Source organism: Malania oleifera, chromosome 2 (assembly GCF_029873635.1).
Source record: "Malania oleifera isolate guangnan ecotype guangnan chromosome 2, ASM2987363v1, whole genome shotgun sequence".
In the NCBI taxonomy this organism is placed as follows: domain Eukaryota; kingdom Viridiplantae; phylum Streptophyta; class Magnoliopsida; order Santalales; family Ximeniaceae; genus Malania; species Malania oleifera.
In genome coordinates, this window is record NC_080418.1 from 8,706,362 (window position 1) to 8,723,274 (window position 16,913).

The following is a 16,913-nucleotide window of genomic DNA, read 5'->3' on the forward strand; positions in this document are numbered from 1 at the left end:
ACAGCTCCGTAAGATGAAATATGCTATTACTTGTAGAGACCCAAACCTGTATAAACAGGATTCGTCGATGAAGGATCACATTCGTCGACGAATTCCTTCAGTGCCTCGTCGATGAGAGAATGCCGAGGGGTTTTGGGGGTTCTCGGGAAATCCTCGTCGACAAAATTCAGAGCCTCTTCAACGAGAGAATGCCGAGGGGTTTTGGGGGTTCTCGGGAAATCCTCGTCAATGAAATTCAGGGTCTCGTCTATGATTTGTGTGGTGGATTCATCGACAAAGACGCCGCCTCGTCGACGAATTAGACCGGGTCAAATGCCCTATAAATATCCCATTGGAGTGGCTTAGGAGCTAAGATTCATTCAAAAGCTCTCTCTCTCTCTCTCTAAGCTGCGAATCTTTCTCTCTCTCAGGATTCTTTGTCGTTCGTTATCCGTTTCCAAAAACGGAGGGTATTGCGTGGATCAAAAGAGAAAACTCTACAATTTTAGCGGATCGGATCGTCATTTTGAAGATTTTCGGGTTTTTCCTAAAAATCGAGGTAGGGATATGATCTTAGTTTTGATTGGGTATTTGGATAGTAGTAGAAAAGATAGTAAGATTATGTTTTGTGGTTTTAGGTTTTCGGGATCTCAGGTTGTCGATTTGGACCGTGTTCGTACGAAGTTTCATTTTGAGTATAAGGTAAAGGGAATTTGATTACAACAGCATTTTTGAAAAACTAAACCGCTAAAAAGCTAGTTTATGTTATTATGTATGATTTAACTGCTTATTTCTAAATTCTACCGAGTAGAAATGCCGGTTTTACAATTTTTCGATTTTTGATAAAAACGAGGATTTTGGCGTATAATCTCCAAACTTTACAAAAAAAATCATTTATTTACACTTATACTATAGTAGGAGAGGCTCGAATCCTTTATTTATTCATTTAAATGATGTTTACTTGATTTCTATCATTTAGCGGGTTTTTGGATTAAATTTGTGTAATATATGTTGAAATGAAAGTGAATGGATTTTCTATACTATTAATATAGAATATGGGAACGAAGTCCAAATTTGTTATATTGAGAATGTGATAAATGGAGGCTGGTGATACACCGAGCTGAATCAGTAAACAAAGAGGGGTAAACTGAGTGGAAAGACGCCGATTTGAACCCAATGCTATTATCTAAATTTGTGAAGAATACTAGAATTGCACAGGTTACCATTTTGCTATAAATTGTATATATGACACTGGAACCACAGCTTGTGACCAAAAGAGAGTTGAAAGATACTCCCATGTAAGAAGTTGAAAAAACTTCAAAGGGGTTAAAAAATACTCTAGTTCGGGGCTTGAAATAAACTCCTAGGGCTAGGTACCGATGCTGGCAATGCAACCCATATATGTGTAAAATCAGTATAGGTATATCATATGGTTGACCTGCGAGGAGTTAGTAAGCTGCTGGTAAAAATAAACCAGGGGGCGGTCGAATCATAAAGATGCTCGGCTTTGTCTGCACGAACAGGACACTGTTAGAGGCAATCAGTGCACAACCCGTGCCACGGGGGAAAATAGGTAATTTGTCATACCGAGTTAGAGTTGTTCTAATAGTCATATGCATGATTTAAATACTTTATGTGCAAATAAATGTCATATGATACAGTATTATTAACAAATGTTTTGAATGCATGAGTTTTTATTAAGATATGCATGTATGCAGTCACACACTGTTGTAACTCCTTCTTCCTTATTGAAAGGTGTCTCACCCTATCATACAACCTTTGTTTTCAGGTCCATCAGTGCGTCGATCCTAGTAGCCAAAGGGACTGAAGAGATTATTTTTGGTCAGCTTATGTAAGCATATTTGTCACGACCTACTCATTTTCCACATATTTTTTTTTATAAAAATATCATCATAAAATTAATACCACACATCTCACATTCCAGCTCAGTAGGTCATAATCCACCTGGACCCGTGGGTACCCGGGATACATCAGAACATACAGCAGAAGCCTACACAGCAGAAAATGTATAATCATATGCATACCATTATATCATACATCACAATGTGTATTACAACACCAGAGTTACTACAATCACTGTATCCCAGTATATACATCCCAAAAATCATATTTAAGGACATTTTCCACAAAATCTAACTGTCCTTACAAAAAGAATCTTACCCTTCAAAAAGGGCAAATATCCAGCACTAGGTCAGTGGGGCTTTTCCCGCTCGCCTATCAGGGGCTCCTGAAAAGTTTGTAAAATTTAGGGGTGAGACACCTATCAGTAAGGGAAATAAACTAATACTAGTGTGTGGCAACATAAGTATTTTGTGTTCAACATATATCATACATAACATGTTCAAGACTGTTTATCAAATATGGGAAAACTTATATATAAATCAAAACATTGCAGAACATACTGCATTTTCATAACATATCTCATCTCATAATAATAATAACATAAAACAATTCTGGTTGGTTAGCTTGCTGTTGTCATGTATTACCCAGACATGACTGGGTTGTGTGGGCCGAAGGCGGGACCTGACAATGGTTGGCCGACCACTGCCAAATCAAACAGTAGTCTGTAGGTCCGATGGGTCTAGCTAGACTAGTCCGTACACCAGGGGCGATAGCAGCACACTTCTTGAAAATAACCACATCGACCATCCAATCTCATACCACTCCGTACAGCGGCGTTAACACAGATATCATGATCACGAGGACCATGGACACATAGCAACGGTACCGTGCAAGTGCTAGCCTAGACCAAGCCAACTAGGTTTTGATATCATATACATATACTAAAATCGTGATACATGGATAACTCATATCATTAATTATCAAATCATTCATATCATTTTTCACATATACATATATCATGAAAATCATCGGCCCGTACACCGGTATTTCACATTTTAACATAGCTCGGCCCGTACGCTGGCAAATCACATAGCACAGCCCGTACGCTGGCAAATCTTATCCACATAGCACGGCCCGTACATCGGCAAACATATCCACATAGCACGACCCGTACGCCTGCAGACATATTTACATAGCACGACCTATACGCCGGCAAATCACATATATATATATATATATATATATATCTTGGCCCGTACACCAATTTTCTATCATAGAAATCCATATCATCCCCACTCCTAGAAAACAGTATTTCACAACATTTTTATTCTCATGCCACACTGAACAAATTTTCCACGTATTCAACATATCATCATTTAAACAGTATTTTCTAAATATAAATCATATATATAAATATATTTATTTTTCCTGAAACCAGATGCTACATATATATACATGCATTTTCTCAAAACAAAACTAACTTAGTTTATCCCCTTACCTGATTCTTGAAATGCCCTTAAGAAAATTTCCCTTGCACCTGCAGGGTTCTCAACTCAACACCCTGAAAATAAAAACTTGCAGAATTAAAGTTCAGTATTTTCGTACGTACAACATTTTCTATAACTACCACTAAGTCAAATTCGGTTTAAAAAGTCTTACATCAACTTAAGGATGATTCCCAACTTCCCAATCAACACCCCTGGAAATGAAAACTCCCAATATTAAATTTTAATATTTCAACGTGTATAGCACTTTTCTCAACTGTCACAACTTTAAATTTGGCTTAAAAAGTCTTACTTCAACTTAGGGATGATTTCCAAATTGCTTTCTCCAACGATCCGCTCCGGCAGATTTGCAGAGAACTTCACCAGGAGCGTCGTGGTGGCTTCGGTTTGTTGATCCGGCATAAAACTGGCCCGGAATTGAAGAGAGAGAGAGAGAGAGAGTCGTAGGAGAGAGAGAGAATACACCAAAAAAATCAATGCAAGCTTCATGGAGAATATTTCACAATTTTATATATATATATATATATATATATATATATATATATATATATTAATATCTTATTAACTTGCTAATTAAAACAAAGCTTCTTGGAGAAGCTTGTACACTTTATATATATATATATACTTTTAACTTATATATATATATATATTACATATATATCATAATAACTTATTTTATATATATATATGTATATATATATTTTCCTTGTCATGCTATTCATTTTACTTGTTAATTTAATTAATTTATTTTAATTTATTATTTTATTATTATTTTTTAAAATTTTATTTTTCCCAATTACTACAATATGAATTTTGTATTAAACCTAGATGGAAGTTCTTTTTGGAGAGTTGTGATAATGAGAATTGTTTTAGGTCTGGAATTTATGTAAATTATGGATGTATTAGTAAACTCTTGTATAAGTCTAGTAGAAATCTCAATGGATGTTTATGTTTTTCCGCGACATTTACATCATGATTATGTATGATTTATACCCGTATGTCCCTATTTAGGGCGGGTTGTTTTCATATCTTGAACAGGTATAGGTATTTGATATAAGTGAGTGACACCTGAGTCCATATAAAGGGTTGGGTCGTTACATTACTAGTGTGTGACAAATGAGCTACAATACTGAGAAAATCTATTACTATATATAATCATGTATCGTTGAATCTGTAAAGCACGATACTAGAAATATAATAGTCATCTTTTACCTGTTGCTTAACAATTATGTACTTTAGGTTTCTATTCAAATACTGCTAATATATGTATACATTTTCTATTTCTGTAAAGCTGTATAAACATAATAATAACTGTAAACTTCCCTGTGAATAACTGTGTGTCATGATTTAACCCCACATGACAGGGTTGTGCAGCCTATAGGCGGGATTTATCCTGGTTGACCAGCCAAGAATAAATCACTATACTTCAAGTCTGATCAGCCCTCCTCAACCCATATCTGATGGGGAGCTTGTCCACTCATGGGCTCTATGCGATCGACCTTTATACCACGTATTATCTGAATAGGTGGCTGCACTCTATAAACTCTATGTAGCTACGGTACCGTGCTCTGTAACTGTATGGTCCAACAGGGTCTGATACTCTATAATACACCTCTATATACAACTATTTGTTTTACCATGATTCTTTAATAACTGTATAAACCATGACGCTGTGAAAAAATGTATCTCTATATCAACTGTGCTTCTGTAATTAGCTATGAATCTGTATGTCATGGTACTGTAAAACTATATAATCATGGTATTTTCTGTAATTGCTGTAAAATACATTCACTGTCTATATATTCTATAAAACACATCTCTGAAAATATTGTAAAGCATGTTCCTATACTATATCTATATTCTCAAGCCACACCGTAAGTTTAGAACATATTAATTATATTTGATAACTGCATAAATCTTTGTTGTAAACAATACTTTGGTAGAAAATAAATAATTTCATACTAAAAACATATTCATATAACTTAGCATAACATATTTCTCTTACCTGTTTCCTACTAAAAATCCTCTACTATAACGGGTCCAACACTCGCAGGATTCTCTACTCAATACCCTGAAAACCATAAATCGCAGAACAAAACATCAATATTTCTCGGCCTACATCATTACCTACAACTGCCAGGAAGTCAAAAACTGAATAAAAGACCTTACTCTAGATTTGGGATGAATTCCTATTTCGTTTTACCAACGATCTGTTCTAGCAGACTTGAAGATAACTCCTCCAGAAACGTCGTGGTGGCCTCAGATCGTCAATCTGGCGACTGACGGGGCCAAAATTGACGGAAGAAGGAGGAGGAGCCGTAGATGAGAGAGAGAGAGAGAGAGAGAGAGGGTTTCGGCTAAAATTCTGCGATAAAAATCAGTTTAGGGCTATTTATACTGAGGGATTCATCGACGAGCCATGTCATCTTGTTGACGAGTCCTTAAGGAAATTCGTCGACAAACCTTACCCTTTGTCGACAAAATTCAGAGTAGCCCATTCTTCTCTAGGTATTTTCTCGTCGACGAAATGGGACCTCGTCGACGAGATCTTAAAGACCTTCGTCGATGAATCTCTATATTCGTCAACGAAGCTTGGTAGTTTTCCTGATATTATTATTTCCTTAAAATGCAATGTCATCGACGAATGTGAAGTCTACTGCCTCCTTCTATTCCTGTTTCCATTTTCCTCCCTCTTTATTATTATAATACTATTATTCTTCGGGTCACTACATTATATTTATGGGAATGTGTAATTTTGGAATACACAAACCACTTCTCATCCAAAACTATTTTAATTATGAATACTTTGAAATACTCACTATCGCTTTGGTAGTGAAGTTGTATTTCTTAAGCTGGATATCCATTTCAACTTTAAGCTTGAGCTGTTGATGAATGAGTTCCATTGTACTTTCCCTGTTTACAAACCTGAAGTTTTATGAAATAATGGATTCAAATTCTTCCAATATTTCGACCACTTCTTTTAAACAAATTGAAAAAAATATATTTGATGGATTCGCTGGATTATTAACTATCTTTTCTAGCAAATTTCTCTTTTCCTTTGAGATTTTTGGAGTCCTTCTTAGAAAGTATTTGATAACCAAATCAACTTCAACTGTTTCTCTATCCTTTCTAAATCCTAAAACATTATAGTTGATAGCAACTGAGTCATTTTTCTGTATGCCTTCTCCTTTTACCCTCCTAGTTCTAGGATTTTGGACACATTGGGTGTTATAATGTCCATACTGGCTGCAAATGATACATTGAATATGACTCTTGTCACTGGGCAGCTTCCCTTCTTCATCTGGCTTTGTTTCATAACTAGAACTAAATGTTCTCTCTTTTGAGAAATGCTTCTTCTTTTTTTGCTACTTCCTTCTCCCTTTATGGAGTTGAAAGTTATCTGTCTTTGTTTGTCAAAAAATCTGGCAACTGAGCAATCTGCCACCTTATGCCTTTCCTGGCAAATTAGACATTTGTAATGGCTGCTAATGTTTGTCATTAGATCTACAAGAATTCAAATATCTGGTTAGAGTATCAGCAATAATATTATCTCTTCCCTTAATATGTTATACATTAAAGGAGTAATATTGTAACTCATTTCTCCATCTAACCAATCTTTCTTGAATGCATCATTTTAACTTAATTCCCATAAAGTGCTTTACATAGGAATTATCTGCTTGAACGATGAATGATTTACCTAAGAAAAGTTCATTAGCCCTAATTATTTTAAGGACTGCGAAGAACTCCTTTTCATAAACTAGGTAATTAAGTTCTGCTCCATTAAAACATCCACTATAATATCTGCTAAGATGTTTTGTTTTATCAATCTTTCTGACTTTTAAAATACATCCCCATGTTATATCTGAAGCATTGGTTTCCATAATTATATCTAATTATGTACTGTCTGGATATTCTAACTTTGGCAAATTCCGAGCTTATTTCTTTAAGGCTTTTACTACTTCAATATCCTCTGAAATCAAATTTCAAGGATTCTTTACTGAAACCTTTCTCTGAATTAGTGTTACATTTTTTGCCAAATTTTTAATAAATTTTCTAATGTAATTCAATATTCCTATAAAGCATTGACACTGCCTTCTATCTTTGAATTCACTAGGAAATTCACATAGCTTTTCTGTTATGTGTGGCTGAAGTTCTTCGCTTCCTCAAATTTTTAAACCTAAAAATTCAATATGAGGTTGCATCCATATGGTTTTTCTTTTTGAAAGAACCATTCTTTCTTTTCTGAACACTTGTACCACCTGCCTCAAATGTTCTAAGTGGTCCTTAGTATTTTTACTAAATACCAGAACATCATCAATGTATACTGCAACAAATCCAGTCATTCCTTCAAAAACCTTATCCATTATTCTCTGGAAAAATTCTTAGGGCATTCTTCAATCCAGATGACATAACTAGTTACTCAAAAAGACCAATCGGCGTAGTGAAGGCTGTAAGAGATACTGCTCTTTCTTTGGCCTTTATCTGCCAATATCCTGATTTGAGATCGAATTTAGAATAAACTGAGGGTTTCTCTATTCTTATTTTATTTCTAAGAGACTCCTGATTAGGTAAATTATACCCATCATCTCTTGTTTCTTTATTTAGATTTCTATAATCAATTACCATCCTAACTTTTTCACGTACTTGTTCGGCATGATTTGTTACCATAAATGCAGCACTCCGGTGCTCACTTTTACGGTGTCTAATGAGTCCCAAATTTAATATTTTTGGAATTTGTTTCTCAAATTCCCTTATCATTTCATTTGGATAACTAATTCCTTTACTTTTGATAATTGTATCGAGATTTTTGAGCACAATATCAGCTTCTGGCATGGCTTTATGCTATAATGCCTACAAGTTCTCCGATCAATTTTCTGAAAGTATTTTCTTGATTTCTTCAAGATTACTTTCTTCTTATGACTGATTTACCTTTAGGATACTTCATGATACCAGTTTCTTCCAATTATCAAGTTTCTCCTGATAATTAGAGCTTACTTCCTCGACTATCATATAATTCTTTATAATAGTACCCAAGGACTTTGGAATGAAATGATTATCTAGGATTATTCCTTCTGAAAAATATCGTAAATGGTTGAGATTTCGTAAGGAATTTACTTCCCAAAAGAAAATCATCTGGTAATTTTGGAATTAAGCAAAGAATTTGCTCCTCATAATTTTTGCCATTCATCTTTATCTTCACATTTTTTGCAACTTCTCCTATCTGGAGTAATGCACTATTACCAATTTTAACTTGAAGATTTTCTGATTCCCAATTTACTTATGAAAATCTGATTCGCGTACAAGACCATGTACATCCAGTATCGTTAAAGAGTTGTACATTTTATCTTACTAATAGAAATGTTTACTAGTGATGCTCATTCTTCATTTTTGGCACTTAAAATTGATGTTCCCATATATGCTATATGAGATTGGTCTTCTTCTTCCTCTGCGTAAATAGGGATTCTTATGGTTATTTGACCAACTATCCTTCTACTACTTAAAGGTCTTAATTCAAATGGTCCAGATCCTTCTGATCTAGTTTCTGAATTAATATATTTCTCTCTAGACACACTCACTCTACTAGGAGTATAATCACTTAGAGGTTCTATTATAATTAATTTGTTTGCCTCTTATCGTACTGACTCTGCCAAAAGATTTTTCAATCTCTCTTTTGTTCTTGGGGTTACCCAAATATGTGGCCAACTTAGTGCTATTGGATTTACGACTTATGGTTGTAATCCTTTGACTAAATCAGTTTGATTTGTTTCGAAAAGTTGAGTAAATCTACTAACTCCCCTTCTGAGGGTTGGTTTCCCCGTGTTATAAAACTTCAAATATAATATGACAATGAGTCTAATGCACCCCTTATATAGGCCATATTTTAACATATTCTGTCAATCTCTCATATTAACTATAATCTGCAGAGTTTTCTCTACACTTTTATCTTGAAGGTCAACATGTAAATCTGGTATTACTTTTATCCAAGTTGCTCCCGAATGTAAGTTAGCCCTTGCTCCCCCTAGTAAGGACCTACCAAAATTACCTATACTTCCGTCCATAACTGCAACAAGGATAAGAAGATCTTACTCTTTTCTTACTAATGGATCTATCCCAACCTAGATAATTCCATAGTTGACATATCTTATTTTCTTATCCATTGCTCTCTGAACTTTTTGTGCTGTGAGTAATGGAACTATAAATGTTCCTGCATCCGTACTGGACACTTCTACCATTACCTCCTTCTCGATTACCTTTACCGTCTCTTTGTAAGATATCCATGAGGTTTGATATGCTTCAGCCAAACTGGCTCGAGACATCCTCCATTCCTAACAATCCCTACTTTCTGAAGGAATTTCAGTTTCTGTAGCTTGTACTAAATCTTCTTCTTCTTCTTCTGCTAGAGAAACTAGTTCTGATGCTTTGTCTACTGCTTTCATCATAGTTAGTCTTAACTAACTTAACTTAATATTATAAGAAGATTCTTCTTCTTCTTCTTCTTCTTCAAATTTAGAGTATTATGAGAAAATAAAATAAATGCTTTCATCATTTGAGTCTATCTCCTCTCCCCAAATTGGTTCATAAAGAAGTTCTGAAAAGTTCTCTATCAAGATATTCTTGAGGCTAGCCTTCCTCTTCTCAGCTTCTGGATAATTATTAGTTTTATGGTCATTTTTGCCACAAAACCAACAACAATCACAATTTTCTAGAAATTTTCCTGTACATACTTTAAGTTCTCATAAAATCTTATATTAGATCTTATTGAAACCTTTTGATAAAAAAGTGACCCTTGTTCTCTGTCTCTACTGCTGATCATAATACCATATTTCACTTCCTGAGAAACACTGATATTAGTAGTAGTAGATGTTATTATTATTACTATTAATATTATTACTATTTGGATATTTATGAGACAATATTTAAACTTCAATAGATTATTTTGTTTACATTAGAATTTAGAAGATACAAAATTTTACTTATCACACACGTTTAAATTTAAATTTATTTATTAATTTTTGTTGTGAAAATATGAATTAAACTTAGACTTATAGACTATGCACGTAAACACTGCATCAGTACAAAACTGGCGATGCGGGTGACGGGAGCATCGATTGAAGAGGATCACAGCCACGACAGCGCATCATTGGCCGTTGATTTTACGAAATTATGATTAAAGAGTGGGTTCCCTGCATCACAAGGGGCACGTGACCACTTTGTAGTTATGCCTGTGACCGGCGTTGCTTGCCGCGTGAAATGTGAACGCTGGCGCGGCAATGCATGTTGTGAATATGGAGACGAATTACGTCGCGCCGCGTCAATGTGGATAGGGACGGTTAAGGCTGCTGCTTGCAATTGACAAATGACAATGGTATGGAAATTTCCATGCTCCTTCCTCTCTAGTGCTTTGCTCAAATTAATGAATAAATAAACAAGACAAGAAGATTATATTTTCCCTTTATATTTCATGACATAATAGAAGGGAAACCGCAAATAAGGTTTTCGTTGTATGATCTAGAGGTCACAAAGTTCAAAGTGGGAAAGCAGTCTTACGCAAAAATGCAAGGTAATGCCGCGTACTATAAACCCATTGTGGTTCACCCATTTCTTGGACCCCGCATGCGTAGAAACTCTAGACCCCACATGTTTGAGATTTTTATCCGCATTTTAAAGAAATTTTTATCCGCATTTTAAATTTAAATTTTGCAAATTTAAATTAAGTAAAATATAAATTTTAAACTTTCAATTTTCTAATATTTTTAATTCAAAATTTAAAATTCATGTACAAAATACAGACTCACGACATTTAAAATATATTTAGAAATGTGAATTTGAAGCTTTTTTACTTGAATTTGTGTAAATTTAAATAAAATTCAAGGTAATTTTATATCATATTTTATTTAAGTATATAAATTCGTATTTTATTTGATGCATTTGGGAGTATGAATTCAAAACTTTATATTTGGATTTAAATGGTTCCGAACAAATTTCAATATAGTTTTATATTACATATAATCTAAATCTACTACAAATTCAAAATCAAATCCTTCACAAACATAAAGTGTGACGACCTCAAAATTTATATCATTTATATATATATGAACTACTCTGATACCCCCTACTATGAAACTCGAGCCTCGCAAGGCACCGGGGTAAATCTGAATATAAAATCATACCTATGCAGCGGAAACATAATCCATACATCCATACACATCATACAATACCAGAAATCTGAATTTCCAAATCATACTATATAATACATCTCTCTCCCAAAATATCTGCCACAAAACACAAAACCCTGCACAAACTTACCCTCTAATCCAGGGTAATCAAATAAACTGTATATTCGCGAGTCTGGTCAACTCGCCCAGCTGGCTCACATGAAAAATGTTAAAGTCATGGAGTGAGTCGATGCTCAGTAAGTGGAAATATGCTATTACTAGTATGTGACAATTAAGTTAGAAATACTGTTTAAATAACAACTTAACTATAATACAATAGTAAACCTATAAAACATATCTTTCTTTTCACAATTTAAAATATAACTGTATCATCTGTATTTTCTACTTTTCATACTGCTAATATCATACTATACTCATCAGATACTGTAAAACTGTATACATATACATAGCCGTGCATTATCCCTGAAACTCTGTATATCATGATTTGACCCCTCATGACAGGGTTGTGCGGCCCGTAGACGGGACTTAATCTGGTCGGCCCTCCTGACAAGTCAATATACTCTACACTAACTCAGCCTGACCAAATTGCATACTCTCCTAGGTACGGGACTGACTGCTACCTCGTCAAACTGACCCCCTTAACTTAGTGATCTGGGGAGCTGCATCCTCTCCGAGTACAGTTTGACGATACCCACACACTATCTAAGATATGTGGTTGCATTTTATTGTATATAGCAATGGTACCATGCTTTGTATTCTTTATTTGTATCTATCTGTAAGCATTCCTCACGGATCTGATACTATATATGTATATATACGTATATACTCTTTTACTATTTTCATCATATTTCCAGAATTACCATAACGCTATATTTCTATACTATAAACTCTGTAATCTCTATATTCTGTATCAATAGCATCTTGATGCTATCTTTGTATATCTATCTATATACTCTATCTGTATACTCTGTATGTTATGGTAACAAGAAACATGACAAACTATAAATACTGTATATAATGTTTTGAATAAAGTTGTAGAATACTGATCTGAGTAAAATTGTAATATACTATTCTATATAAATATCTGTGATATACTAATCTGTATATAAACTATAACGTAGTGATCTGAGTATAACTGTAATATACTATTCTGCATAAATATCTGTAATATACTATCTATATCTGCGTAATCAGTATAATATGATATATTGTAAAAACTATATAAGTTTTCCATCACATAAATATCTATTTAGGCCACACAAGCATTTAAAACTCATATTCCGTAAAACTGGGTAATAAGCTGGTATATTCATATATATAAAATCTCTGATAACATTATAAAAATTCCTAACATAATATATTTCCCTTACCTTATCTCTGAAAAGCCTTTACTGTACTTTAACCCTATACCCGCAGGGTTCTCCACTCAACACCCTGAAAATCACATCCCCCAAAACAAAATATCAGTATTTTTTTGTGTATTATATTTCTCATAACTGAGAGAAAGACAAATACTGAATAAAATGTTTTACCCTAAGATTGGGGACGAAATCCAAACCAACTCCACCAACGATCAGCTCCAGTAGACTTGTAGAAAACTTCGCCAGGAGCGTCGTGGTGGTTTCAGATCGTCGATCCGGCGTAAAACGGACCCGAAATCCAAGAGAGAAGGAGAGAGGGACATAGAGAGAGAGAGAGAGAGAGAGAGAGAGAGAGAGGAGAGGGTTTCTGTGTGAGTTTTGCGTGAAAAATTCAGATTTTCAATATTTATAGAGTCGGATTCGTCGATGAGACACGTCACCTCGTTGACGAGTCATTTAACAATTTCGTCGATGAACCTTACCTCCTCGTCAATGAAATTTAGATTGCCCAAAAACCCTTTCTGCATCTTCTCGTCAACGAGGCGTGGCTTCGTCGACGAGGCCTACTTATGAGCTTGTCGGCGAACTCCCTGTGTTCTTCGACAAGGCCCTATGTAAAACTTCTGGGTTATTTCCAAAGTGCAATATCGTCAATGAAGCCCGCTGCCTCCTTCCATTCCTATTTCCATTTTCTCTATCTTTATTATTTAAATACCATTATTTTTCAGATCATTACATAAAGTAAATTAATTTACAAGTCAATGACTATGTGCTTTTATATCTCTTTGCTTAAATATAGAAAGTTTTACCTTAATAGCCTTTCAAATTTTTTTACAATTCAAAGGATTAGGTCCCGATAATAAATTAAAAATATAAACTAAATTTTGTTCGCCCCTTGTATAGATGCTACAATTTTTATGGAAATCGTCATTGAAAACGTCTTGTGACGAAAGACAAAACAATATAACATGGATATTGAAATGGGATATACCTATCAAGGAAAAAAAAAACAATTTTATTTCACTTTTTTTTTATTAAACTATGTTAAAGCTTAAAAAGAAGTTTGAATCAACATGTGAGAGCACGTGCCTAGAGACACTGTCGTTAAATGGGAAACAATTATGACACAACATTTGCCTTTTTGACCAAAATTGAAGGATGTTCAAATAAATGGCATTCATCTTCTAAGTTGGATTTTTCAAAACATAATAAAATGTAAATAGTTGTGTTCAAAAACCTTTTTGTTTCATGTCTAACTTTTGTTTCAATTTTTTGTAACAGTCATATTTTTTTAGAATGCTAAGTAAAAAAAAAAAAAAAAGTAGTAATAGACCAAAGTAGTCCCCTATTAAATAAAAGAATGAGTTGTCGGATATTTTATATGCTTAATGAAATTTAATTTATCACGAAAGTTGATACCACTTCTTGTGTGAAAAAAAAAAAAAATACAGTAACTTTATTGTGATGAAAATCTTTTTTCTAAAATATTGAATTACTTATTAAATAGTCTTTACAAAATGAATTATCACTAATTCTTTAATTTTTTCTTTGTGGGTTTTCATAAGATACAATCTACAAAATATATACGCGAAATGCGTGACACACAAAATATACTTATATTTAAACCATGTGAAAAAACTTTTGAGGTGTAAAAAAAAAAGTGAAATTTTGTAAACCATTTCAAATCGAATCACACAATTCACATGAATAGTATTTAATAATATCGGACCATATGGATCAATCCCTTGCTATCAAAACTATATATTATATGATAAGAAAATTACATGAGCAGTTTTTAAAATTTGATTAAAACTCACTTTTTCAAATGAAGCATAAAAGTTTGAGTGACTTGTAATTTATTTACTCTCTGAATTATAAAATCAAACAGTTCTAATTAAAAAAAACTAATATTAAATTGATATTTACTTCCAAAAATAGAAGTAATAACTACAAATGTAGAAACACCATCGTCTCCATTTGAAAAATAAATTAAAGAATGAATTGCTTATTACAGATTCCAACGCAAGGCCAACATTAGTTTTCCATTATGATTGAACTAGTTTACTTATAAATTGTGTATATGAATATGGTTGAATGTATGCGTGCATTGTATGTAGGTAAATATAAGACATGACTTGCATATCACAATATATACATACATATTATTTTAAGAAAATACTTTCTTTAAAAAATTAACCAAGTAACCCTTAACGTATAATCTTAGATTTGAATTTATATGAATTTAGGTAAAAATTAAAATTAAAATTTGTATTAAAATTTATTCAAGTTCATAAAAATTCAAATACATGAGACAAGATATGAAAATTTAAAATAATTTTAGTTGGATGGAATAGTCTCTTAAACTTAGTCTATATAATAATAATAATAATAATAATAATAATAATAATAATAATAATAATTACTATTATTATTATTGTTACCAAAAATTGGTTAGTTGTTGTAGATTAATCTTTGATAGCAACCACCTACAAGAAATCGAATAAGAGAGGCTTTGAGACTCGGGATGTATTCCAAGGGCTCGTTTCGATACCAAAGTCAGAGACAGTGGGAGAATAAGATTGCAACAGTAAGAAAAAGTTGATGATAATGAGATGCTTACCTTCATTCCGATGTTCCTTTTATAGTTGGGGATGATATGCCCCTTTTAAATTTGACATTTATTTGCTAGTTATTTTTATGGTGGGAAGTTTCATCTTAGTTTAATGATAATAATTAGAAGTTAATTGCAAAACCTTGATTTTCGCATTTCATTAATTTGTTTTCCAATCTTAATTTTATATCATATTAGTTATCCCCTACCTTTACTCTCGAGTTAAAGAAATTTAGTTCGAAAACTCGAGAGTACGTTTTGTACCAGTGGCTTTGGTTCAATCTAAGTGATTTCATGTGTTATTTGAGAAAATCAAGGCTCAATCATTTTTATAAACTTTCACTTGAACTATGTGACTTGTTCTGGGCCAACCTTAAGAGCCTCAACTCAATTCAAGCTACTGAATTTGGCCCAATTCATGCTAATTGAAGGGTTCATGGTTCATGGTGTTGCAACATCCTGGAAAAGGATTCGAAACAACGAGAAAATAATTATCTTGAAAATTTGATAGAGTCGCTACTAACTTATTATTTTTCTAGGTGCGATTAGAACACCTAATTATTAGTTATTTGATTGGTCACTAGACTAAACCTAAGCCAAAGAACCAATAGTCTCGGTCTGTTTTTACCAGAATTAGGATTGAGAGTTCAGTTATGCGAGGAGAAGGTATCAGCACCCTCTACGCACTCGTTCGACGAATGATATCTAACTAATTATGAATTATCTCCAAATTAAATTAATAACCTTTAATTAACTTTTTTTTTTAAAAAACAAGCAAATAAATAAATAAATACATAAATTAATTAATTAATAGGAAGTAAAAAAAAAAACCTCAGTGTGATTTCAAAATGTCTAACAAAACCTTTAAATAAGGGGATGCTAGATAAACCCCTTCGGAGCTAATACATGTGAGGTCTAAAATACCTCATTGCATTTTTTCAAATCATAGGGACACACTTAGGCAGAATAGGGGAAATTGTCAAATTATAAGCAAAAGAATCTTTAACAACATCTCCAAAATTTTCAACTTTTTTGTAAAAAAATATTGGATTTTTTCAACATCTTTTTTCTAATTTTTTTTGAGATTTTTAAAAATGTTTTCTCATTTTTTCTAGCTTGAAAGTAGACATGGCAAAATGGATAAAAATTTGTTAATCCGACCCGTTTTAACTGACTTTTAATTAACCGCTTGCTAAATGAGTCGAATATGGTTTTCCATTTTTATATCCGCCTCGTTAGCGGGTTGGGTCGGGTTTATCCAACGGATATCCGCCAACTCGCTTAATTTTTTTTTTTTAGAATAATGATATTTTTATTCAAATAACTGAGCCGTGAACACTATGTGTTTTAGAGAGGATACAAGTAGGGGTATTTAAAGACGATTACATGATATAGGTAATAATAAATAAGATATTAT